The following is a 26,117-nucleotide window of genomic DNA, read 5'->3' on the forward strand; positions in this document are numbered from 1 at the left end:
TGCGGGGGGCTTATTTGTTCATTAATATCTTAACCTAACCTAATCTGTATAGAAATACTTAATAAAATTAATATTTTAACACTCCTGCGTTTGTCCACTCCGACGTTTGGTACTCCTGCGTTTGTCCTGGAACCATCTATCGCATATGATATTATTTTGACCACTGAACGTTTCCTCACATATGCCTGTTTGTTTTCCTTCGCTGCTAATGAATATTGTCATCCCTGATTAAATGTCTATTCTGAAACACACTGAAGTCGTGCTCGAAAAAGTTGAAGATAAAAACAGGGCTTAATTAGCAGAACATTAATTTTGTTAGTCAAAGCAAAATTGTACATAAATTTGCGACATAATTGAATAAATACTAGATACACTAAAAGAACATTCTTTATTTTTAAGAATTTGATTATAGAAATGCCTCGTATATAATATTGTACCTTGTTGTCGTAGGAATTATTGTCCCAAAAATCACATAAATAGGATGATTATATCTTACACAAAATAGTTGTCAAAAAGATTAAAATTCAATATGTTTTAAATGGACCTTATTTATAGAAAAGCTTTGCTTTAAATGATTTTTTTTTTTAAAAGCTTCGCTTTCAAAACCTAAAAAAAGTCAAAAGGTGGAAAAATTAATTAAATTAGGAGGAATTAAATCTTGGAAGAAGATGAAACATAAAAAGATAGAAATAAATAAAAATTGGAGATAGATCAAGATTATGTAAAGGATAAAAAGCAGGGTTCGGAAGCCGCAGCCGCAGCCTCAGCCTCAGCCACCATCAGCCGCGCGGCTTACGAGAAGCCTCAAAATCAGCCGCGCGGCTTCCTCAGCCACCCAATAAGCCTCAGCCTTAGTCGCAGCCGCGCGGCTTAAAGAAAACATAAGCCACTGTAAGCCTCAGCCGCATTCAGCCACTGTAAGCCTCAGCCACTGTAAGCCTCAGCCACAAAACTCCAATTCAGCCACATTAAGCCTCAGCCGCACTAAGCCTCATTCAGCCAACGCCCCTCTAAGCCTCAGCCGCAATCAGCCGCGCGGCTTATAGTTGGGGAAGCCTCAGCCACACTCAGCCGCGCGGCTGTTAATAATTTGAAGCCGCAGCCGCACTCAGCCGCGCGGCTTCAAGAAAGCCTCAGCCGCAGCTACAAAGTTATGATTATGCCGCAGCCGCAGCCGCGCGGCTTGATATTTGTAAGCCGCAGCCTCAGCCGCAGCTTAATTTTTTAAATTCAGCCGCAGCTTTGACACAGCCGCGCGGCTGAGATATTGTAAGCCCCAGCCGCAGCCGCAGGTGCTAAATTAGTACAAGCCTCAGCCGTCAATTCAGCCGCGGGGCTTAATTTTCATTTAATTTTGTCTGTCTGAAGCTTAAGATCTCAGCAACCACTGAACTGACAATGTTGTCCTTCTAAGGAATCCTTTTACTAAAGTAACAGGATGTCTGTGTGTCTGTGTATCTGTGTGTCTGTACTGAAGGATCTCTCTCTATCTCTCTTTTATAAAAATTTTATCTTAAGTTTTTTTTTAAAATTACAACATAGAAACTACCATCTCGAACAACTACAAAAAGTTTGAACCTGTAATGTAAGAGCTCCAGTGGCACAATCAGTTAGCGCACGGTTCTACCACACTGTTATGCCGGGGTTATAAGTTCGAATTTTACCAGGAGCAATACGTTTTTGAACGTTGATACTTATGAATATTATTGAATACTATTTATAGGGTAACTGCCCTACTGACGTTTGCCTAATTTTATTGTTTTTAAAAGATACAAATTTTTCAGAATTTACTTAATATTCACCATGAATTTGTATTATCTTAAATTTTTTTTCTTGTACAAGTGGCCTATTTAGCTCAATGGTAGAGCACTCGTCTTGTAAACTAGGGACCGTGAGTTCAAACCTCACAGGGGGCAATCAATTTATGTGATACTCAAGTTATATAGTAGCTTCTCTATTATTTTTCCGTTTAGGTACGCAATACTTGTTCTATATAATTAAGCTTCTCCTACTTAGATATTTCTTCAATTTTAAATGTATTTAATACTTTGTGGTTGATGAGAGACACTGAAAAAGTTATGCAAAAAAAAAGATTTATACATATTTCATTTTTCATAGTATTTTTAAATTAATGAAAATAATTAAATTAAGATTTGGGGAGGGGGGAGGGTGTGTGTGTGTGTGTTTATTTTGAACACAAATTATCCTAATATGTTTTCTAACAAAAAAAATTTAAACAGCGATGTATTTTACTTTTTAAAGTTGGTTAAAAAAAGGTCTGTAAAATGCAATAAATTGTCCTGTATAATATGCAAAAAAATCTACATAATCTTTATGTACTCGATAGATTGAAATAGTTAAATGATTATTATATATCATCCGATTTTGTTTATTTTACAAAGATGCTTACTAAAATTGATTTTATTTTCGAAACTGCAATTATTATAAAAAAAAATGTTTCTTTATCATTATGTTATACAATTTCTGAATTTATAAGCAATACATGAATCGATATATTATTACTTTGATGTTGTCCATATTTTCATGTACTCTGATAAAGAAATAATCTCAGCTGGCTAAAATAACAAAAACCCCCATACACCCCCTTTAATCCATCTCTCCCCTCTTATGGGATATATAAATGAACTGGCCAATAAATGAGGTCCATAATTTTATTAACAAATTTTCTTTTTTTTTAATATATCCACATATTCTATTATATAAAGTGGTAATGTGAAGCTTCTTATTGATCCAGGGAAAGTTTATAATTTTTTGGGGGAAATGTATCTTTTCCCTCCCAAAAAAAGATGACCCTCAAAAAAAACTGGTGGGTGCTCAACCAAACTCCCCCCTATTTTCCCATAAAAAAATGATAAAAGTCACCCTTCATCCCCCCAAATTTTTTTTTCTTCTGGGATTCGAACCCGGATGATAGATGGTTCAAAGCTGTTACCGTACCAAAAAGCTATCAGAGCTCCAATATTTCAAAATGAAAATTTGTCTTATTTTTAGATCATTAAGTATTATGATGTCTGTTTGTTTGTCTGTCTATATGTTTGTACTACAGGATCTCGCTAACTACTAAACCGATATGGTGCTCCTATTCAGGGTAGTTTCTTATAGGTACTGGGAAGGTTTAAAACTATTTTGGGGGAGGGTACCATCACACTACCAGAAAAAAATTGCCTTAGAAAAAAAATTAAACATCACCCCAAAATTAAAAATGGGATTTACTCGCCCCGGCCCTCCCCACCCAATAAAAATCACCCTACCCCCCAAAAAATTATTTTAATTCAGTTCTTCTTTTTCCAGTACCTATTGTTTAGTATTTTTTGTAATAACTTCATAATTACATTGTCATTAAGATTATGTGACATAAAAAGTTAGTCATAAAAATTATACCCATGAATAATTGTAATAAAAAGCACTTTTGTAAAAAAAACATTTTTCATAAGAGGTAAGTTTTTATGACAAATACATTTATTGCAAGTGTACATATGATAAGCATTTTAAAGACGATTATTTTTAAGACAAATTTAACCTGCGTACCATGGCTCAACATGTAGCGCATCTGCTTGTCATCATGGAGGTAATAGGTTCGAATCTTGGCCAGACACTGCGTGAAAACTGAAGACGTTAAATGGTTCCTACTGCAGCTATTCCAGGTTAGCAACATGTAAAGTTAGAGTATGAGGATTTCCTTGGCTCGTAAACAGGCGTAACTCATTACCATAGGACTTTCTGGCAGGTAGTTGGTTGCTGGATAGATGTCACTTAAATTGAAAAGAATTGGTTCCCCTTAATTATCCAAGGTTCAACAAGAAGCGCATCTGCTTGTCATCAGGGAGGTAATAGGTTCGAATCTCGGCCAGACACTGCGTTATAACTGAAGACATTAAATGGTTCCTACTGTTGCTATGGCAGGTGTGCAACATGTAAAGTTGGAGTAGGAGGATTTCCTTGGCTCATAAACAGGCGTAACTCATTACCATAAAACTTTCAGGCAGGTAGTTCAATAAAAAAAAGTTGGTTGCTGGATAGATGTCACTTAAACTAATACAGAAAAGGAAAGAATTGGTTCCACAAGGTTCAACAAGTAGCGCATCTGCTTGTCATCAGGGATGTAATAGCTTCGAATCTCGCGCAGACACTGCGTTATAACTGAAGACATTAAATGGTTCCTAGGTGCTAGGTGTGCAACATGAACAGGCGCAAAGGAAAGATATAATTCCCCTTAGTTATCCAGGGTTGTTGGACCTTGAGTTAATGTCATAGAAACCCTCGACCGTGGCTCAACATGTAGCGCATCGGCTCGTCGTCTGGGAGTTGATAGGCTTTGTACTGCATCATAACTAAAGATGTTGAAATAAATTCCTACTGCTAAAAAACTTGTATAAAACTTTGGGTACCAGTATAAAACTTTGGGTATCAGAACAAATTTTTGTCTATTAGTATAAAACTTTGGGTACCAGTATAAAACTTTGGGTACCAGAATAAATTTTTGGCTATTAGTATAAAATTTTGGGTACCAGTATAAAACTTTGGGTACCAGTATAAAACTTTGGGTACCAATATAAAATTTGGGTACCAGTATAAAACTTTGGGTACTCGTATAAAACTTAAGGTACCAGTATAAAACTTTGGGTACCAATATTAAAACAAAATTTTAGGTATTAGTATAAAATTTTGGGTAACAGTATAAAACTTTGGGTACCAGTATAAAACTTTGGGTACCAGTATAAAATTTTGGGTACCAGTATAAAATTTGGGTACCAGTATAAAATTTGGGTAACTGTATAAAACTTTGGGTACCAGTATAAAACTTTGGGTACCAGTATAAAATTTGGGTACCAGTATAAAATTTGGGTACCTGTATAAAACTTTGGGTACCAGTATAAATTTTTAGTACCAGTATAAAACTTTTGGTACCAGTTTAAAACTTTGGGTACCAGTATAAAACTTTGGGTACCAGTATAAAACTTTGGGTTCTAGTATAAAACTTTGGGTACCAGTAAAAAACTTTGGGTACCAGTATAAATTTTTAGTACCAGTATAAAACTTTGGGTACCAGTTTAAAACTTTGGGTACCAGTATAAAACTTTGGGTACCAGTATAAAACTTTGGGTTCTAGTATAAAACTTTTGGTACAAGTATAAAACTTTGGGTACCAGAATAAAATTTGAGTACTAGTCTAAAACTTTGGGTACCTGTATAAAAACTTTGGGTACCAGTATAAAACTTTGAGTACTAGTATAAAACTTTGGGTACTAGAATAAAACTTTGGATACCAGAATAAAATTTGAGTACTAGTATATAATTTTGGGTACTAGTATAAAACTTTGGGTACCAGTATAAAACTTTGGGTACCAGTATAAAATTTTGGGTACCAGTATAAAACTTTGGGTACCAGTATAAAACTTTGGGTACCAGAATAAAACTTTGGGTACCAGTATAAAATTTTGGGTACCAGTATAAAACTTTGGGTACCAGTATAAAACTTTGTGTACCAGTATAAAACTTTGGTTACCAGTAAAATTTGGGTACCAGTATAAAACTTTGGGTTCTAGTCTAAAACGTTGGGTACCATTGTAAAACTTTGGGTACCAGACTAAAACTTTGGGTACCAGTATAAAACTTTGAGTACCAGTATAAAACTTTGGGTACTAGAATAAAACTTTGGGTACCAGAATAAAATTTGAGTACTAGTATATAATTTTGGGTACCAGTATAAAACTTTGGGTACTAGAATAAAACTTTGGGTACCAGAATAAACTTTGGGTACCAGTATAAAACTTTGGGTACCAGTATAAAATTTGGGTACTAATTCTGAATCAAACATTTGAAAAAATCCTGCTGTCCTCCCCCCTCTTCCCTCCACTCTTATTCTCACAACCCCTAACCACCCTCAACTCTCCAAAAAATGTCCTAGAATGCATTTAAAAAATCCAATTTAGCCGAAGCCTCAGCTGCAAAGCTTATTTTATAATCAGCCATAAGATCAGCCGCAAGGCTTAATATTGTATTCAGCCGCAGCCGCATTCAGCTGCGCGGCTGAATTTAATTCAGCCACAGCCTCAGCCGCACGGCTTTCAGTAAGCCGCAGCCTCAGAATCAGCCGCGAGGCTTAATTATGTTATCAGCCACTCTCAGCCTCAGCCTCACTCAGCCGCGCGGCTTAATTTTCCAATCAGCCACTGTAAGCCGCAGCCGCTATGAGCCGCGCGGCTTTCAGTAAGCCGCAGCCTCAGCCACAAATCCTTCAGCCACTGTAAGCCTCAGCCACCCTCAGCCACTGTAAGCCTCAGCCGCTCGAAGCCTCAGCCACAAAATTCCAATTCAGCCACTGTAAGCCTCAGCCACCCCAATTCTTATTAAGCCTCAGCCGCATTCAGCCGCAGCCACTCTCAGCCGCACTAAGCCTCAGCCACTCTCAGCCTCAGCCACTTCCATAACTTTAAGCAGCCGCAGCCGCAGCCGCAGCTGCAAATTAGGATTCAGCCGCAGCCGCGCGGCTGATAGCGCGGCTTCCGAACCCTGATAAAAAGAGATAAAAATCGTGGGTTAGAGAGAGAGAGAGAGGGAGAAAGAGGGAGAGAGAGATAAGGAGAGAGAGAGAGAGAGAGAGAGAGAGAGAGAGAGAGAGAGAGAGAGAGAGTTTGGTGAATGGGAAACAGAATGAGTGTGAAGAGGGAAAGAAAGAGTGTAGGATAAATGGAGAGGGATTACAAATGAGAGAAAGAGGGTGAGAGAGTAAGCTAGAGAGAGTGAGAGAGTAAGCGAGAGAGGAGAGAGAAAGAGTCATAAGAGCTTTCCACACCTGGTTTTAAAAGTAGATAGTTTCCACACTTTGTTACATTCAACTTTTTATATGACCCCCTTTTTTAAAGAACTAAGATATCTAAAATAAATAGGACCTAAGGCCAAAGAATCTTTTAGGCTATTTGGATAAAAAGGGGCAATAGTAAACCTACAAAAAGAGCTATTATGTCGACATTTTTAAAAAGAGAAGATTTCATGGGAAATTTGAAATAACATAGAACCTGATCAAATTTAAACTACGACGAGAAAATACGTAAACATGTTGTGTGATAGATAGATAGATAGATAGATAGATAGATAGATAGATAGATAGATAGATAGATAGATAGATAGATAGATAGATAGATAGATAGATAGATAGATAGATAGATAGATAGATAGATAGATAGATAGATAGATAGATAGATAGATAGATAGATAGATAGATAGATAGATAGATAGATAGATAGATAGATAGATAGATAGATAGATAGATAGATAGATAGATAGATAGATAGATAGATAGATAGATAGATAGATAGATAGATAGATAGATAGATAGATAGATAGATAGATAGATAGATAGATAGATAGATAGATAGATAGATAGATAGATAGATAGATAGATAGATAGATAGATAGATAGATAGATAGATAGATAGATAGATAGATAGATAGATAGATAGATAGATAGATAGATAGATAGATAGATAGATAGATAGATAGATAGATAGATAGATAGATAGATAGATAGATAGATAGATAGATAGATAGATAGATAGATAGATAGATAGATAGATAGATAGATAGATAGATAGATAGATAGATAGATAGATAGATAGATAGATAGATAGATAGATAGATAGATAGATAGATAGATAGATAGATAGATAGATAGATAGATAGATAGATAGATAGATAGATAGATAGATAGATAGATAGATAGATAGATAGATAGATAGATAGATAGATAGATAGATAGATAGATAGATAGATAGATAGATAGATAGATAGATAGATAGATAGATAGATAGATAGATAGATAGATAGATAGATAGATAGATAGATAGATAGATAGATAGATAGATAGATAGATAGATAGATAGATAGATAGATAGATAGATAGATAGATAGATAAAACGATAGATAGATAGATAGATAAATAGATAGATAGACAGATAGATAGATAGATAGATAGATAGATATATAGATAGATAGATCGATTAATGGATGGATGGATGGATGGATTTTGATTGATAAGCTACTTTTTTTATGTTGCAATCCTTTTTGCAAAAATTTTTTAGCTTGTTTTTGTTTATGCTACGCTACTTGTGAACACAATCATTCTTGTTTTTTTATTTCTTTCGTGATTATTAATGAATTAGTTTTTGGGTTTGATTGGTCATTAATTATTGGGAGGAGAACTTTTTCATTTATTCTTGAAAGCGAAGCTTTTCTATGATTAGGGTCTTTGTATCATTACAGTTAGGTGTTTTTAGACTTTGAAGAATTGAATGATCATTATGAAATTAGAATGATTGTTTAAAAAGATATTTTGTAGCACAAGTACTCTAAAAGTGTCTATGACATTATGGATTTATAAATTTCGCTATTATGGATGTTTTTATCCTTGTTATAACTATAAATGCTTATAACTTAATAAGGCATTGTTTTTTTTGTAGTTTTTTAATGCGAAGTATTTCTTCAGATAGTCCATGGACGTCATAATATATGTACTTTGTCTTATTTAGGTAAAATAGAAATAAATTTAAAAGAATGCATCATAAAAAAAGAAGGATTATTTTGGGGAGTTAACTCCAGGGATCTAGAGGGATAAACCAATAGCCAATCAATTGATGTACATCATAAATACACAAATTTACTCTTTCTGTAGATATCATTTAATGGTTGAAACTTTTGGACACTCAACTTTTTGAACAAACCAATCATAATTCAATGAATGTCCCCAAAGTTATTTAACTAAGAAACAAAAATATTGCCGCCCTTCTAATACATGGTGATGTTCTTGTTTTTCTCTGCTTATATTTGTTAAGCCTAATGATTTGAATATCTGTTAATCATTTTAAAACTTAAGCTAAACCTCATAAATTGAAGAGAAGTGATGTTTTGATTTATCTAGTCTTTGTTAAATATGAAATATGAAAAACAATCATTGCTTTAAGTAATGCTAGCGGCTTCGCCCCTAGTAAAAAAAGTGTAAGGTGAAATTTGTAAAAAAAAAAATAATAAGAAGGACCAAGGAAATCTTCCACAAAGGAATCTTCTACAAAGGACTAAGGATATTTCTTACAAAAAAAAAAAAAAAAAAAAAAAAATTGGGGGGATTTTTTTTGTTTTTGGGGGGGTTGGGGGTGTCCCACACCCCAAAAAAATAGCTTAAAACCACCACAGGACCAATAGGTAGATACCCTGAAGAGTAGAATCCGATCGGTTCAGTGGTTACCGAGATCTTAAGGGACGGACGGACAGACAGACGGACAGACATCGTTCTACTTTGTATTATAGATTGAAGTTGGTATTTTGGAAGCTTTTTTGTCTGTAGAGAAGGATCTCGCTAACCCCTAAACCGATATGATTCTCCTTTATAGTGAAGCTTTTTATAGGTCCAGGAGAAGAGTATCTCCACCTTCCCACAAAAATCAAAATCTTTTTTAAAACTCAAATTGAAAAGGGGGGTCGACTCTTTCCCCTCCTATCTTAAGACATCTATTTTAAACTCAAACGAAACATATTCAAAGCTCATAAACCTTTTTGTTAAAAATGATAAAGTAGCAACGTATTCATCAATATTTATCGTCCTTAATTACCAAGGTAGCATGCCAAAAGTACCACCTAGTCAAAAAAAAAATAGGTAGCTGGACAAAGTGTCTTGAAAAATCAGCCTTGTGACGTCATATCAATGAGGGATTATCCATCTCTTTTTTAGGGGTTTTCTTTTCCATCTCTCCTCTCATCTCCCTTATTTTTGTGACGTCACATGGCTGAATTTTAAGACACCTTTGTCCAGGTACAAAAATAATATTTCAAAAATCCATCACTTTAAGAAAAATAAAATTTTTTTTTAACTCGATTCGAAGTTCCAAGCCTAAAGAAAAAGGTAACTCCAAAAAGACAATACAGGTTTTAACCATGGATCTAAAGGGACAAGACAATGGCCGATAAATTGATGTACATCCCCAATGATAATAAACAAAATTACCTTTTCTGTAGCTTATAATTAGTGGTTGAAACGTTTAGACACTCAATTAAATAAACAAACCAATCAAAATTCAATAAATGTCCCCTAAGTTATTAAGACAATAATTAAGAAAACTTTATTATAAGATTTTGGGGACTAGTGTAATAAACAGCCCAATGTCCCATCCCTCCCTGTGTTTTAACAATCTGTAAATTCTACCTTATTATTACAGGAATCTTTCCAGAATCATCCAAAGTTTAAATTCTCTTGGAAGATCCAAACATGCCTTAATTTACAATCTATAATTATAATTGTCAAGTATATTGACCTCATGTCATAGAATACACACATGTTTGTTTTGAATGTGTGTGCGTGTGTCTGTGTGTGAGTTTGTCTGTGTGTGTGTGCGTGTGTGAGTGCGAGTTTGTGTATGTGTGTGTGTCTGTGTGTGCATTTTCACCTGTACTAATGGAATTTAAGGGAATTTAAGAACTTTAAAACAATGACAGAGACATTTATTCTAAAAAAGAAAAATAAGTAAATTTAAGGACTGGCCGTCTGTCCTGATCGAATAGTTCAGACATCTCCCTGTCTATTTCAAGCCTAGCAGGATTTTTTTACCAGAAATTATTTTCCGAATTAAAGCATTTGAATTTTCATCTTTGTAACCTTCTGCTTCAAAATAATTTTTTTATTGTTTTATTGGTTTTTAAAATTCGAGGTATGTAGCAGAAGTATGTAGACTCTACTTTATCTTTTTACAGCTGTAGCACATGATTTTACTTACATTTATTTTGGTTTGTAATAATTTTGGATTTTCACTAAAAACTAATTTGAACCACCAAAACCTCTTCCCATAATATTTTTAAAACTTTGTCTGTGGTTCATATTCCAAATGAGGGAAATCTTATTTGTCTTAATCTAAATCCATGTCCATGTCTACAAAGCCTATAGACAGAGTAAGGAAATAACACACACATATAAACAAGATCAATTTAATCCATCAAAGCCCAACTAACTTTTTAAATATATACAGACAGACAGACATAGTAAGTAAGTTGGAGATCCACGTATCTTGAATACCAGCCTATAAATTTACGTTTCCCCAATACCGCAAAGAAAGGGACATTTTAAAATATAGAGTAGATTTGTTACCAATAAGAAACACAAATAAACAAGCTCAAAGCAATCCAATAAAGCACAGCTAAGATTTTTTATGCGCATAGCATCTCCTATAAAAGTTCCTACTCTGCAAATAATTCTATTTAAAAAGCCTATAGATTATGGGTCAGCAAATAACACACACATTTAAACAAGATTAATGCAACCAAATGACGTATGAGGGGATGTACAGACAGACTGGAATACGAGTATAGAGTAGCTTCGATACAATTAAATATCAATAATGTAACAAGGTATTTATAAAAAATACAACATTTATTAAGCAATTAAAACTGGTTAGAATAGGCAGATTAATGGGATTATTATTATAGGATATATTTAATATGATATCAATTAAAGGCTTGGACGTCCTGTTTCTTAGTTAGGTAAGAAACGACGTACTTGAACACGTGGGATATATAGATACCGCCAGCCTAGACTTATAGGCTTGTATCTAACCGAATGCAGACGGGAGAGAAGTATTCACTCTTTGGCCTGCAACAATCAACTAGCTCTCAACACAGCAGGATGGAGTATAGTGGCGGTTACAAGTGGAGGTCTGACTCAGCCAGAGAAGTATAGGAATGTGGACAGGGATGGGGATACATAAACTTGGATGGTGAATACCACACTTGCCCCCTCTGAGGGAATATGAAATATTCCCTCACAGTTGACCTGCACGCCTGCTTCTGCGGGTTGATGTTGTACTCGCAGGTTCTTCGATTGCGGCCATGGCCCTCTCTACGATATCAACAGGATTGGGTTCTGAGGAAGTAGGATCTTCTGGAGCTGCTGGAGGCTCTGGAGCAACAGCATTCTGGAGGGCCAACACGCCCTCACAGGGAGCCGTGGCTACTGGATCTTCAGAGGCAGCGCCAGCCTGCGGATTAACAGGTAGATCAATTCCAGATGGAAAGAGCTCACTGATTTGAGCATCGAGCTCTGTGTCACTGTTTTCCTCTGCAGGATCCAGGACTTCTGGATTGCCTTCTCTATCGGTGGGCCTGTACTCATCAGAGCACTCAGAACCGCCATAATGAGAAATCAGCTCAACTCCATCATCATCTGGCCGGGGTACGTCCCCAGCGGGAAGAGATGCCTCTATGGTCGCCACATTCTGCCCAGGTACATTCATAATATTACAACGAGTATTAATATATTTAATTACCCTGTCAGAGTTTTGGTCCAACAGTCGACTAGTGGCCTCAATGACCGTGGTCATTCGTGATTTTAACTCAACGGTCGAGTCCTCAGAGACAGTGCGAATTTTTTCGCGCAAAGTTTTGCGGTACCGCAGTAATTCTGCGGAAATTTCAATAAGGCGCTTGCCATGTTGTATATATGCTTTCTCAACAAATGAAGCATTGCTAGCAATTTTAGATTCCAGACTTCTCTGGAAGGGGAGAAGAGCTTCCTCCATTGCTTCTTTTACAGTGGAGGATAGGACTTTTTTCCATTCCTCAGCAGTCACCCAAAAAGCCTTAGGCTCAATTTTGCTTTCTGCTAATGTCTCTTTCTTTTTAGGGGGTAATGGAGGCGGTTGAATTTCCACCTTAGCCTTCTTGGCTACTGGGCCGCCGCTGCCTGTTGGTGTTGGCGGACGTTTTTCTACCGCTTTTGGGGCAGATTTTACGGCGACTACCTCCAATTCAGGTGAGGCACTACGTTTTGGCGGAGATTCCACCCGATTTTTTTGCGGTTCCCCTCCCCTATTTTGTTCCATTAGAGGCCTGGCCCTAGGCCTGGCTTTATCGGAATATTCGTTGGCCTCTAAATTTTTAGCCTGCCGCAATTTTTCTTGCAAGTCAAGAAGTTCCTTTGGAACATCTTTTCTCGCGGTGCGGTAAACGTGGATCGATCTTGAGACACATTGAAGTTCACTGAGGTTTTCAGGGTTGCGCGGCGGTTTTACTCGCGGCTGATACCTGTTCTCGTCAGGTTCATAGTAGGCTTCCTCAGGGCCGCCCTGGGGATAGCCATGATTGCTGTCATAATAATAGTCCTCTTCATTGTAAAAGGGTGCCTCTTCATATTCTCGACGGTATGAAGAGTGACCGGCCCCATGGGAGTGGTGAAAACCCCTTGAAAAATTCCGCCTGGGATATCCTAAAACAAAAATAATAAACTTAAAATTAAGGGTCATTAATTCCTTATACCGAATAAGGAAATATTTTTACAAAGACGACCTTTAGGGACGACAATCTTATAGGTATATATGTCTGATACAGGTCGTCCGTGTTTGGGGATTAGTTTTCCCCATTATTTGTAAAATCCCGCAATTCGTGTGTTTCACTCGTACCTCCTTCTTTGTACGCGTGAATTTTGGTGCAGGCTAATATGTAAATGATAAAAGCGACGCATAATAACGACCCTATTCCTGTAAAGATGGCTGCTACTACAAGCACTATATGATACCAAGTACTAGATAGAAAATCAACCACCTTATGATACGTTTGAATAAACCAGGAGTCAGTTATTTTTACTTCAAAATTATTAGAGTCTGCGGCAAGTTGGCTGAGGTATAATTCCTCGGCACTTTCTGAGAAATTAGTTTTTTCTAGGCTTTGCCAAGAATGATATAGGAATAGGCTAATCGGTTTATCCATAAGATATTGGTTTACATTTAGTATTTGCATACCCTGCCCTTGATTCCCAAGGAATTTTCCTTGGTACAAATGTAAGAAAATTGGATTTTCGGAACATTTAGTCGGAGTTAAATGGGTGGTGTTAACCAATCTGCGTGAAAATGGTGATATTCCCATAGTCTTATTATTGATTGAAACCGAGAAATGATCCACAAAACAGGGTAAATTTTCTCCCAAAGAAACATTGATTTTAAGATTATCGCACTGTATTACTAAATCCAGCTCACCGAGCGCCCTAACTAGTTTTTTACGATGAGTCTGAATACTGCTTTTAGACAGAAAATGGTTCTGTAAACAGCGAGTTTCGGGGACAATTAATTTATTATATTGTTGGTAGGAATAGAAAATCTCTAGTGGTAACATGTCATCTTTTTCTTTAGCGTTTAAGAGTGGGAAATATGGTTTTATAGAATTTGTGAACCATACCATTAAGTTATCAATATTAGTTTTGTAATAAAATAATTCGGGAATTAGATTTTCAAAATGTTTCTTATCTTTAAGTTCTAGCGCTAGCGTAATTTGGGGATCGATCACTAGATATTTTTGGGCACCCTGTTCTCCTTCAAATGTAAACAATGAAATATTAAAGATGTCTACTGTTCGCCAAGGAGAAGTGAATTTTTGTGCGCTATCAGTTTTATCATCTGAGATAATTCTATCGTAGCCTATTCTCAGATTGTGATCTAAACAATTGTTTCCCACCCAGTGACTGCCCAGGTAACAGCCCGCTTTTGTTTGTAATAATTCAACAGGCTCAGCCTGGACCCCTATTTGTTTTTCCTCAAATGTCCCAGGGATAAAAATGCCGTTAATGGTTACGCCGTTTCCCTCGCAGGCGGGGTCGATGCCGTTAAGGAGGTCGTTAGGGTAAGTAAGTGTCCCGTTTATCAGGAAACGCGTGTATGACATCTGGTGTTCATACACTGAGACTGATTTCCCTTCAAAGTTAAATATTTTAGTTTTGGACATGGTGTAACAGTCTTCATAAGTTACGAGGTTCGGTATCTCCACGAGTGCTGGAGCAGCGAGGTGTATGTGGCTATATCTGCCACAATACCAGTAATGAGTACTGGTTCGGAGGTGACAACGAATTCCAGGTATAATTTTTCTTTCAACCTTTTGCAGCAGGTGAAATTGTTTTTGTTCAATATTGGTAATATTAAGAAACGCAGCGCATTCAGAGATTTTCAAACGCGGATTTTCGTTTGCTACACATTGAGTCGCATCTATTTGTATTATTTCGGACGCATTTGATTTTGCCAAAATAATAAAAAGCCCCAAGAATCCCAAAATAAATTTACCTCGAGCTCCTGGTGCCTTTGCCAAATGATGCTGCATTTTATTTTTATGCTTCTCGTTTTTCTCTGAAATATGTTAATTAGTTAGTTTTAACATATATTTTTTTTGTTTATTTTCGTTATTATACATACGTAGATTAAGCTATATACATTTGCCACCTTGGTTTTATATAATTATACATTTTATATACATTTTATTTCTTCCTTTTAATTGGATTATGCAGTCCGATTTGGACATGTATGCGGTTATCCCCCCCTTGTGACCTAGTTTTTCTTTCTTCTTCTAATATATACTTGGGTACTATGCTTTGTTTGTTAACATTAATAACCTTTTCAGGGCTGGATTGTTTGGGTCTTTGTGCGAAGAAAGAAGCCTCGGACGGGACGGTTTCTTCCAAGAAACTATTTTCGACGTGGATGTGAGGACCGGATGACCGATCTGCGCCAGGGGGTTCTTGGTCTTTGGGCTGTGACTCAAATGGTGAGTTTTTTTCCATTATATCCCCTCCCCCATCACAATCCACCTCCCCCTGGGGTAAGTCCTGACTAGTTTCAGGGTTTCCTTCTATAAAATCATCACCATCGTTATCTAGGTAGGTAAAATCGTCATTTTCCATACCTTTATTATCGTTTATTTCGGTTTGCCCGGTATTATCTATTGTCAAGGTTATTTCCTCAGACGGTACGATTTCCTCAATTGGAAAGACGTTAAAGGAAAGTGTTTCCCCCAATAATTCTATTTTAGAATCTATTTTTCGTATTTTATCTCTACTAACAACTTGGTTAGTTTTTATTGGATTTGATCCAAAGGGACTGAGTTCAAAAAGGGCCTCTGAGAATTTTTTTGTTACAATAAAAGGACCCCCATAGAAAGATTGCAATTTTTTACTGACCCCTATCTTGACTAGGTTAAAAAATGCAAAGACCACGTCGTTAACGAAAAGGGGAGATGAAGCCTTCCTAGATTTATTTTGAAACTCTAAATAGATCTTAGATTTTTTGGAAACCTGTGCAATAATTTCTTCCAAATTTTTTAGGTAGTTTAAGTAAGACCTGCAGTCAATGTCCTGCCTTTTCTGCAAGATTGGAGAAAAGAAATCGAGATTGAGAGTTGGTTGTCTGCCGAACATAAGGTAATATGGCGTATACCCCGTTCTTCTAGATGTACTAGAGTTAATTACAAAAGTGGTCAAAGCTAATTTTCTTGCCCAGTCTTTACTTTCGAATCGGTCATCGGATCTTAGACCTGCATAAATGCTTTGATTATGCCTTTCACATGGGTTACTATTAGGGTTTCTTGGGGGAATAAGTTTAGTTTCGATACCTAGTTCATCCATAACTTTTTTGAAAACTTCCCCAGTAAAATTTGTTCCCCTGTCACTCCTCAATGACCGAAATAAGCCGTAGGTGGGTACCACCTGTTCAAGGATGACCTTCACCGTGCTTTCCACGGTGGCGTCCTTGATGGGGTGAGCGATAATGTACCTAGAGAATAGGTCAACTAGGATAAATATGTAACGGACATGTTGTCCTTGAAAATAGTTAGGGGTTAAAGGACCGATAAGGTCTACTGATACCTGGCCAAAAATCTCGTGACTAATGGCTGAATGGGTGATAGGTTGTTTGTGTTTAGGTACCTGCCCTATTTTTCTTAGGCAGGTAATACAATTTTTGATGCGTGATTCGACAAACTTATTAATTCCTATAAGGAAGAATCTTTCATTTATCTTGCGTGTTGTTTCGTTAACCCCCTTGTGACCTATACTATTATTATGTGCCAATTCAAAAACTTTATTATATAATCCAATGGGTACGACGGGTCTTTCAATGAATGTTCCATTGCTAAGAGGTTGTCTAAATATTAGAAGTCCTTCCATAACGTATAAATGTTCTATTAATTTAAAAAGGACCTCTTTCCGGCCGGTTAGTTCAGCTTTTTCAAAACTCGACAACTTCTTTTTTTCGAATATCCACCTACGAATTTCAGATAATACTTGATCTTTTTGTGTTTCAGATTGCCAAACATTGTGCACACCGACTTCCGAAGCCGAATGTAACTCAAAAATCTGGTCTTGGTATGGGCAATCCTGTTCATAAGGATCCAAGGTAAATGAGCTAGTACATTTTTCACAATCGGTTTCCTTATGTTCTTTGCATAAAAATTGCCCTCTAGATAGATTGTCGGCATTGCAATGGTCCCTACCCTTCCGATGAATTACTGTAAAGTCAAAACTTTGGATAAAGAAAATCCATCTCAGAGTTACACCATTTATTGTTCCTTTTTGCCATTTTTTGTAATGAACTAAGGAAATCGAATCTGTACGCACAATAAAGTTTCTAAATCTTAAATAATGAAGAAAGGTTTTAAGAACAAATACTAGACATGCTAATTCGCCTTTATAACTTGGATAATTTTTCTCTGCCCCGTTACATTTTTTGGAACATATTCCAATAATTCTTTCTTCCCCCCCCCTGGTTTTGGCTGAGAATTCCAGCGAAATAACTCGTAGAAAAATCTACGTCTACTATAAAGGGGTTAGGATTATCCCACTGGGGATAGCCTTTACTTATAGAATTTGAGAACATATTTATGAAATTTTCCCACTCTTTTGATAGGGAATTGGTCCATTCGATAACTTTATCGTTTCTGTGTTCGTCTAGGGTACAAGAATTTTTCGCATAGGATGGGAAATAGGCCCTATAATAATTGGAGAAGCCCAGGAAACGCTGGAGTTCCTTGCCTGTCCTGGGCCTGCTCCAATTTTTAATTTGTTCTAAATATGCGGGGTTCATTTTAAGTCCTTGGGAACTGACTATATGACCTAAATATGTACATTCGGATGTGAAGAATTTACATTTGGCTAGATTTAACTTAAGTTTTGCTATTTTTAGGACTCCGAAGAGTTTTCTGAGATGCTTCAGATGTTCCTCAACATTCTTTGAGAATATAATAAGATCATCAAGGTAAGAAATTATAAATTCGTATAAGCCAGGGATAAGGGTTAGGACTCTGTCCATCAAATGGCAGAAAACACTTGGCGCGTTACACAGTCCGAACGGCAGTTTCTTGAAAAGATACTGCCTGTTAAGGGCTGTGAACGCTGTCAAGTGTTTACTTTCCTCCGAAATGGCTAGCGCATGGAATGCGCTAGTCAAGTCGAGGGTGGTAAATACATTGCCAGTGCCTAATTTTTCTAAATTACTAGAAATCAGGGGAAGGGGCCAATTAATTTTTCGTGTTACACTATTAAGCGCACGAAAATCGATAACGAACCTAAGCTTGCCTTCCCCCCCAGCCGTTGGTTTTTTCTTTACCGCAAAGATTGGGGAGGACCACTCGCTGTAGCCTTCCTCAATGACGCCCCCCCTTAGCCAATTTTCAATTTGTTCTTTTAATTTGGCTTCGTATAATGGGTTTAATTGAATGTTTCTAGCCTTAATAGGTTTAGCCCCGGGGATCAAGTCTATTTTATACTGTAAGAGATCGCAGTTACCGATATCGGCATCGTCAACCGAAAATATATCGAAATGATCAAGGCATAATTTTACTACCTTTTCCTTCATCCCTGGGTTATTATTGATAAGATCACTATTTTCTAAGTCTAATTTTTCTTTAATGAATTTAATTCTTTTAAGAAGTGTAGTTCCTGACAATTCATTTATTTGATTAATACTTTTATTGCAGGAATTTGGGGAATCTGATTCGAATTCAAAGCAATATCCAACTTTAACGTTATCCAATAAGGTAATATTTTTTCCTGCTGGCACATTATTTACGAAAAAAACATTTTTCTGCATGAGGTCTCAGATTTTGATAAAAACTTCCAGTCCCCTTCATTTGGTCATAAAACTAAGGGCTGGGTGATTTTTAACCTTTTTAATCCATTTAAAGTCCGATTTTTCGCGCATTTTCTCACTGTGGTGTTTTCACAATGAAAAAAAGGCATTTTTTCATGATTTTCAAGTTTAAAATTTTTACATTAATTTTCAACTTACATACATGTTTTATATATCAAATTAATCACCAAGATGGGTACAATATAGAATTTGTCTTTAAAATCACAAAAATCATGAATTACAGGGTGTCCCAAGAAAAATGTCAAACAGGTTTTTTAAACTTTTGACACTGTCAGGAAACGAAGTTTGCCCATTTCTTGCCTTGAGAGTGAATATCATCCATTTTACAACACATATGAAGTAAATTTGGCGTGGTAACTCCAAATTTGGACACCTGAGAAATTTTTGAAACACCCTGTAAAAGTGATTTTTGCGTCTGTAGAGCTAAAAATTGGTCCAAATTGATTATTTTTTTCAAATTAGCATACAAAGTATCTAAGTGTGTTAGGCCATAGTGTTTTCTGACCAGATTACAATTTTTATATTTTTTGGACACCCTGTATTTTCAAAAAAATGAGAAAATTTTTTTTTGTTTTTTAAATTTTTTTTTGTTTTTTTAAGTTACCTAAAACTGTCATATAGATACAGATTTTGACTAATAACAATAATATTTGCCTATTTTACAAATTTACACACTTTTGGGACACCCTGTGCATGTTTTTAAAAAATGGTGGTTTTTGCCCCTTTTTGGGGGGAAGGAGTCGTTTTAGGGCCAGATACTATTTCTTCATTTTTGTACAACTTTTCAAGGCACATAATTTGTTATTTATACATCAACCGCCTCTGGCGAACCGTTTTGCCGTTATTCACCGCCAAAGGCGGAATTTTGACCTTTTTTACCGTTCTCGAGGTTTTAACGGGCATTTTTGGTAAGAAGGCGTTGATTTATCAAAATCACTCTGAAATACTTTTATTTAGGCTATTTTATTTACTAAATTTCATGTGAAGTAAAAATTTTTGTATATTTAACCCATTTTTGTCAAAAGGAATTTTAAATGGACATGATTTATGTTTCTTTTATTACTAATGTTTTATCAATTATTAATATTATATTCACTTCATTCACTTGTTTTAACAATTGAAATCCATCTTGACGAAAAACGGTTAGATGCACAAAAATTTTTACTTCACTTGAAATTTAGTAAATAAAATAGCCTAAATAAAAGTATTTCAGAGTGATTTTGATAAATCAACGCCTTCTTACCAAAAATGCCCGTTAAAACCTCGAGAACGGTAAAAAAGGTCAAAATTCCGCCTTTGGCTTTAAATAACGGCAAAACGGTTCGCCGGAGGCGGTTGATGTATAAATAACAAATTATGTGCCTTGAAAAGTTATAAAAAAATGAAGAAATAGTCTCTGGCCCTAAAACGACTCCTTCCCCCAAAAAAGGGGCAAAAACCACCATTTTTTAAAAACATGCACAGGGTGTCCCAAAAGTGTGTACATTTGTAAAATAGGCAAATATTATTGTTATTAGTCAAAATCTGTATCTATATGACAGTGTTAGGTAACTTAAAAAAACAAAACAAAATTTGAAAAACAAAAAAAAAATTTCTCATTTTTTTTGAAAATACAGGGTGTCCAAAAAATATAAAAATTGTAATCTGGTCAGAAAACACTATGGCCTAACACACTTAGATACTTTGTATGCTAATTTGAAAAAAATAATCAATTTGGACCAATTTTTAGCTCTACAGACGCAAAAATCACTTTTACAGGGTGTTTCAAAAATTTCTCAGGTGTCCAAATTTGGAGTTACCACGCCAAATTTACTTCATATGTGTTGTAAAATGGATGATATTCACTCTCAAGGCAAGAAATGGGCAAACTTCGTTTCCTGACAGTGTCAAAAGTTTAAAAAACCTGTTTTAACATTTTTCTTGGGACACCCTGTAATTCATGATTTTTGTGATTTTAAAGACAAATTCTATATTGTACCCATCTGGGTGATTAATTTGATATATAAAACATGTATGTAAGTTGAAAATTAATGTAAAAATTTTAAACTTGAAAATCATGAAAAAATGACTTTTTTCATTGTGAAAACACCACAGTGAGAAAATGCGCGAAAAATCGGACTTTAAATGGATTAAAAAGGTTAAAAATCACCCAGCCCTTAGTTTTATGACCAAATGAAGGGGACTGGAAGTTTTTATCAAAATCTGAGACCTCATGCAGAAAAATGTTTTTTTCGTAAATAATGTGCCTGCTAAATTGACAAAATTTACCCAACATTCTCCCTTCTCATTTACATTATAAATACCCTCCATAAGCATTAAGCCGTTATGGCTTGTCATTTTAGAATTATTTGGGGATATATACAGCTTCCTATTTTTCTGATGAATAGGTATTGTTATCACCGTTGTATTCCCCCCCGGCAAGAATGTTGTTTTCTTTGCTAATTTTACGCATGTTTTATTTTGTTTTAATGTCCCAGTCCCCCCCTGGTTACTCCAATTTATTCCTGGGATAAGGGAGTTTTGTTCCGTATGAACATTATTTGTAGGAATTAAGGGTATGTTTTTACTTTCTTCAACTATATTAATTGTTGAATTTTCTATGGGGATTTGCTCACCAGTGGGGAGCTCAAAGGAGAACTTATCTAGTAACAAATTAATTCGGTTAACTTTGAGAAATTCATATCCTAGATTTATAATTTTAGACGTCGTTTCAGGGATGTAAAACGTTTCTTCGAATATTTTATCTGACCCATCAAAGCTGAATTTTAAACTCACGTGTCCTATGATATTTACTGGTTTTAAATCTACAGACAGAGCGCTAAGATTGGCAGGGGTGAATGTGATTTTATTATCATCTAAGATTTCTTTAGAAATAAGGGACCTAAAGTTGTTTCCTGTATCCACTAAAGCGTGTTGCAGGAATTCCCCCCCCACGGGATTAAGAACTTTTAGTTTTGCACAGATAGGCATTATAAAATAAATTATATTTTTAGTCGAAGCCTAAGATGCATATTTTCCAAGATCCCCACCTCAGTGGTTAGACGATGGTAATCCTCACACAGAGATTTCCTGTGTTCCAGGTATAGTTGTCTGTCAAATTTTTTCAAATAATGAAATGTTTTAACAATATGGTTAATTGTTAAAATAATTTTATATAACTTTCTGGGTTTCATTAAGTTTTTTTATTAAACGCTTTTCAGCTCCAGAAATTTCTTAATAAGCATGAGAATGTTGATAGTTCTAAAGAAACTATTAAACTTTAATACGGGTCCTTATTTATATACTTGGATATATGATAAAAACCTATCGGGATAAAATTAAACTAAAAAGTTTTCGAAAGATTGAAAGGCTACAAAGTAGCTTAAAAATAAGTGTTCAGCTTGCAACTAACAAGACATTAAAAACAGACTGACTTATTTTTTTATTTATCTCTGTATTTATACAAACTATGGTTTTACTAGTTAGTATTTGATTCACAATATCAAATAATATAAAGTTAGTGCTGAATTACAGCTCAAAAAATATTAGATATGGCTAATATAATAAAGAGGGTCAATGATGACTGATTTATTATTCTGAGGTTGTTAGTATTTATACTTAATTTTTCCACCTATGGGGTAGAACAAGTTTATATATTTATTAAAGTATAATTAATGCTGAATATCAGCTTCAAAAATAAGATGTGGTTTGTAGTAACTGCTTTGATAGTAACTGGCCTTGATTAATAATATGCATTCACTTTTATATAGACTTTTTATTCCGCTGATAATCCTAGCGGAAGCTAATAGAACTAAGTTTATTTTATTCTGCTAGTAATCCTAGCGGAAAATAATTTAATCAAAATGTTTTAAGATTTTATTAATCACGTTTTAAGTGATTAAAGTTTTTTAATTTTTAATTGCTGCCTAATTGCAGCTCAAAAAATCAGAGAGTAAATGATAACAACAAAGAACTGAAGAACAACTGAATTAGATTTGGAAATTTGCTCGTATTTATACAGATTTTCCAGTAGACCCCCCCCCCCTTCTTAATCTTATTATTTACTTATACGGACCGCGGTAGCATTCTAGGCGACATCTTTCGGATACATAATAAATTAAATATAGTTCTATTATTGTCACTGTACAAAATGCAATAATATTTATCCATATGAATAAGTTATTATACATAATTGCTGAGATATTTCAGCTACAAAAATCAGAGGCTAAGAGTGAGCAACTCTCAGATAAAATTGATACTGAGGATTCAACTCAAGAATCATTGTTTATATACAGATAATTCGCTTAAGTTCCCCTAGCGGTTAAAAATTGAACTAGAATGTTTTTGATTCTAATATATATACATTCAAAATATACGATATTTACATTTTAGATAGGTCATGCGATATTAAAAAATAAATATTACTAAATAGAAAATAGGTATTCACTTGTTAGCTTCTTGATAAAGACTATTAGATTTTTAAAAAATGGAAATATTAAGTGCATGTGAAATGCTCCTCAGGTTACTTCCCTATTTCCCCCAATTTCCTGTATCAGCTACATTTGGATAGGGAAAGGAGGGGGAGGAGTTTATTTTGTGTTGCTTAGTCAGACTTAATAATAATAATTTGTTTTATATTTTCGCGCCAAAGCATTGCTTGGCAAGGGATATTTGATATTAAGGAATTTGCAAGCTTAGCTTGGCATGGGATATTTTGTTTATCTTTCATATCAAAATATGAAATTCATTCAGCAAATTTTTATTTTCTGGGATAGGGACAATTAATATCGCATAAATCCACTTTTACATCTAGTGGACGTGATTTTTAACAATCGCTTGTACATATTTATCTATTTCAGATTCCTCGCTGGCTTCCTGATCCATTTGGTTGATAGTTTTACGCGCATACTGCTCAGGTATTTTATTACTATTACTTGGAGCTTTTCTAGGCGTGAATTTACTCCGTGTTTTACCAAAGCGGGACTCAGGATTTGGGGGCTCCCCAGCTTTCTTTTTGTTGCAATTCTGCACTACATGGCCAGGGATATTACAATGCCAGCATTTAATATTTTTACTTCTCCCATTAAAGGCTCCTATAACGCCCTCGATTTGATCCCAAGCAATAGGATCATCCTCATGATCTACCCAAGAGGGAACCTCGTCAGGTTCTTCGGTTAAGTTTTCCTTATACATTGCCGTGTTAGTGGGGATATTATCTTCGATAATGCTGATTATGGGTTGTTTTTTCGTTTCCGCAGAATTTTTAGGTAGGAACATTTCCATGGCTTGAGAATAGCAAGCCGAAAGGTTTTCCTTGCTAATATGGCCAGACCCATCCCAATTAACGTATCTTTGTCCGAGGTTAATAAGTTTATTTAAGTAAGCGTTGTAATCGTCCAAAAATTGCATACTCTCAACGTAATTGGCCATGTCCATGGCAAGGTTGGTATACAGCAGATTTTTGCTAACGTTAAGATAGAATTCTTTCCACTTCTTTTTAGGTATGAGGCCAGGATTCATGAGTTTGAACACCCTAAGTTTGTTTTCAAAATAGGTGTCAAGGGGTTGATTAGTCTCCTGTTTTAGGTTGTAGAAGTACTGCGAGGCTACTTCTGGATCCGAGAAAGGAGTGACCAGCCTCCTAATCATCAGGTAATAACTTAAAGCAGATAAGGCCTGATTTCTTTCAGGCGTAATTAAGTCTCCTAATCGTTCCCCTCTAGAGTCATAAATTCGCTGGTATAAAATATCCTTAAAAAGAATTGGGTCACAGATTCTGTATGTCTTTGCAACCCTCCACATATTAGAAAAGAAATTATCAAAGTCGGCCCTACCGTCCCACCTAGGGGCATCCCTCGCAAAATCGGAATCCCATTTTTGTCCCTTAATAAAGCATTCTTTAATAAAGTCATCGTCGGCGGCGCTAGTTGTTGCCGTTGCGGCTGTGCCTGTGTTTGGCGTATTTCTTGTAGAGGGTCTTGTTGCTACATTGGGTGCAGACCTTGTAGGTCTACGGAGGGGTTCTAACGACTTAATCCTATCAGGGATAAAGGGAATCCTTTCTAATAAGGTTTTTTCATATTCCGTTAGAGAAGTTTCTCTTACATTCATCCAATTGTCATTATCCGCCGGGCCTATAAAGCCTACAATTGAATAGGCCATACAACCTGGGGCTGTCATCCTATCCTTGGCGACCCATTCGACCACGTTTATCTTTTGCTGAACCGATATCCGGTCATAAAAAGTGGCATTAATTGAATCATCACCTATGGTGTTAAAATGAGTCATGTTAAGACTTTCGTTTAACGTTTTTTCCGCAAACAATGGGCCAAGATTTCCGTCCGCTGGGAGTTTTGATACTCTACGTTTTAGATCTAAGATGTCGGTGTCGGCTAATAATCTGCGATGTGATTCCGTGTCCTTAAACCCTGCCCATTTTGTTTCTATTTCGAGCTGCATAATCTCGGATTCTTGTTTTATTAAATCTCTATAATGTGACGAGTATTCGTTTAATTTAACATTTAACGCTTCCGATATGAGTTCTTTGATTTTTTCAGGGGAAAGCGGGTCAGCCTGCTGCTGCTGCGAGGTACCAGGGACGGCCGGAGCCGGCGGAGGCGGCGGATTTTTGGTTTTATCATTATCCCCTTTCTTGACATTATCGGTCATGGTGCTGGAGTGTAGTGTTCGTTAACACTGATTTGTCTACCACGAAACTTTTTTAAGAACTTGGGAATATCCCTTTCTTCCTGTTTTAAGGAGAAAATATGGAAATGTGTGAAATTAAATACTAGTGTGAAAATAAAAGGCGGGTTCCTTTTTATCTTTATTTGGCAGTTTGCCACGAAATAATTATTAGAAATATTCTGTAACAAATTGTTACTGTAAACTGTTTCCGTGAATAAACTTAGTTATCAGGAAAATATTAATTTCACTTTGCAATCGAAGCTACTTTACAATTTAATTTTGTCTGTACGCTAATTATCTATACCTTCCCCCCTCAAAAATTGAGTGGTAGACAAGACTGCGCCAAAATGACGTATGAGGGGATGTACAGACAGACTGGAATACGAGTATAGAGTAGCTTCGATACAATTAAATATCAATAATGTAACAAGGTATTTATAAAAAATACAACATTTATTAAGCAATTAAAACTGGTTAGAATAGGCAGATTAA

At 35.7% G+C, this 26,117-nt stretch overlaps 2 long non-coding RNA genes and 1 other non-coding gene across 4 annotated transcripts; all 3 read left to right on the forward strand.

Annotated features, from left to right (window-relative positions):
- Nucleotides 1-1,844: 1,844 nt before the first annotated feature.
- TRNAT-UGU (transfer RNA threonine (anticodon UGU)) lies at nt 1,845-1,916 on the forward strand. Its single transcript has one exon. It is a non-coding gene; the product is annotated as a tRNA-Thr (tRNA).
- Nucleotides 1,917-12,668: 10,752 nt separating this feature from the next.
- On the forward strand, nt 12,669-17,211 carry LOC145322365 (uncharacterized). 2 transcript variants are annotated; one of them, XR_013880640.1, is made up of 5 exons: nt 12,669-12,811; nt 14,763-14,900; nt 15,439-15,582; nt 16,139-16,234; nt 17,116-17,211. It is a non-coding gene; the product is annotated as an uncharacterized LOC145322365 (long non-coding RNA). The 2 variants fall into 2 exon arrangements; XR_013880639.1 differs by lacking the exons at nt 12,669-12,811; nt 14,763-14,900 and having other exon boundaries at nt 15,292-15,582.
- Nucleotides 17,212-17,574: 363 nt separating this feature from the next.
- Nucleotides 17,575-22,121, forward strand: LOC145322366 (uncharacterized). The gene is made up of 3 exons (XR_013880641.1): nt 17,575-18,065; nt 18,787-18,846; nt 21,953-22,121. It is a non-coding gene; the product is annotated as an uncharacterized LOC145322366 (long non-coding RNA).
- Nucleotides 22,122-26,117: the final 3,996 nt, after the last annotated feature.

The sequence above is a fragment of the Acartia tonsa genome, chromosome 6, assembly GCF_053477335.1.
Source record: "Acartia tonsa isolate MP-2025a chromosome 6, ASM5347733v1, whole genome shotgun sequence".
Classification (NCBI taxonomy): Eukaryota; Metazoa; Arthropoda; class Copepoda; order Calanoida; family Acartiidae; genus Acartia; species Acartia tonsa.